Below are 2187 nucleotides of genomic sequence, written 5' to 3'. Positions count from 1 at the left end.
CCACCACGCCCGGCTAATTTTTTGTATTTTTAGTAGAGACGGGGTTTCACTGTGTTAGCCAGGATGGTCTCGATATCCTGACCTCGTGATCCACCCGTCTCGGCCTCCCAAAGTGCTGGGATTACAGGCTTGAGCCACCGCGCCCGGCCATGATAAACTTTTCTAATGAAATGTAGGAAGGCCTGCAATGGACATTTTGCAACAATGCCATGCTAAGTGTATTTTGTGTTATTGGGTAGAATCAAACTTACTTAGAAATAATTCTGTTTACTTGTATATATTTCTTAACCAATTACTATTTTCTATGTTTGGACAAACTCCTCTACCATGGTCCAAAATCTCTCAGCAGTAGTATCTGAGTGTTTTTAGGTATATGATAAAAATTTACATATCAAGACCTTCAAAGAGCTCAAGCGTTTTAAGTTTGTCACAAAATGAACAGCAAACAGACTGACGTTTCAATTTTCAAATGTAGATATAGTGAATTAGTAGTCACAGTGTTCACAGTAGAATACTGTAACAGTGTAGTATTGGGGTGACACATAAGAAATACTGTTTTCAGAATGACCCTTGGACCATGTGGAAGAAAAATATAAAATCCTATTTGTGAGGGAAAAAATTCCAGAATCCTAAAATTAGAAATGTGAATAAATACTGCTCCAGCCATGTGGTGGGTGCAAATACAGATAGTGCTTACCACAAAAGAAGACAAAACAATGCCACCTGATCAACAGAATAAGATGCATGTGAGTGCAGCACTAGGTACTTTTTGATGAAATTCTAACCAAACAATGCAAAACTCAGATGATCAATGTGAAGAAGCCTGGGTCATTTGAAGTAGGAAAGAGTAAATGAGACTTTTGAGACCTAGTAATAAAATGGACTGACAATTGCCGTAATCCTTGATTGTCTCCAAGTATGCATGGTCTTGGGAACGCAGTTCTATAGCACTACTTATTTATCAGAGCTGGATTTCTGTGTTTATTTCCCTAACTTGGAAACAATTTTATTTAAAAAGAATAAAAACTTTGAATTATTTCTGCAAAAAAATAGGATGCAATCTGACTAGTTTAGGAGAAAGCAAAAGGTATGTACACTACATGTTGCTGAGACAATGAAATTTGAATTTAAAAATTATACACAGAAAAAAGGGAGATTATCCCAAAGAAAAGATGCAATCACTAGAGATAGCACATATAAAATGAAATGGAATATCAACAATGAATATCAAAAGCCTTAAAAATATACAATTCATTAGAAGAAGTGCTGGGAAGACAAATGAAAATAAGTAGTGGAATTTTTAGTAGCACAAAAAGACAATACTTTATACTTACATCAATTATTTTGAGTAGTACATTCTGTAAGAGAGGAATATGAGGAGAATACATTGTCTTATGACTCTCTGCAATTGTGAACCCAATAATGTATTGTACTTTATACAAAGGAATTTGCTTCACTGAAGCATGTAATCTGCATTGTCATTATTAACTGAATAAAAAATTTCACTTCCTCCTAACCAGCTTACTCACGCGTATTTTCATTCTAGAGAAGAGAATTAAACTTGTTTATTCATAGTAATAATTCAAATAGATCTGAATTATTAAGCATATTCATTCAACAAATATTGTATTAACATTATACACTGTACTAAATTTATCTTAAACAAAGAAATGTATAAGCATGTGCTTTGGCCTTAAAGAGTTTTGAATCTGGAAAACAGAACAATGTATTTGCACAAATATATTCAATAGGACTGTATATGCCACTTGAGTGATATTGACAGGCAGCAAGAAGAATAGAATGCATCCTGCTGCCATGATCAAGAAATACTTTATGAAGGAGATTATTTTTTAGTTTAACATTAAAAGATGGAGAACATGAAGTTTAGCTCCAAATATTAATAATGCTTAAATATAGATAACATTGCAAGGGATTTTTATGTCCTTTTAATCTTTCTGCATTTTCTGCTTCCTTTAAATGAATGTGTCCTTTTTACAAAATGAAGAAAGCAATAAATATCATTAAAGCAAGTCAAGGGACTGAGGCATGGTAAACTTTAAGGAGAAAATCAAGAGAATATGTAAATTCAGAAGAGTTTGGAAGTACATGAGGGAACATTTTAGGTTTGGATGATAAAATTGTGACAAATCCCAAGTCAATATAAGTGATTTAAGAAAAAAGATGGTG

The sequence above is a fragment of the Mandrillus leucophaeus genome, unplaced genomic scaffold (assembly GCF_000951045.1).
Source record: "Mandrillus leucophaeus isolate KB7577 unplaced genomic scaffold, Mleu.le_1.0 Scaffold1136, whole genome shotgun sequence".
In the NCBI taxonomy this organism is placed as follows: Eukaryota; Metazoa; Chordata; class Mammalia; order Primates; family Cercopithecidae; genus Mandrillus; species Mandrillus leucophaeus.
Note: the sequence above shows the minus strand (reverse complement) of the source record.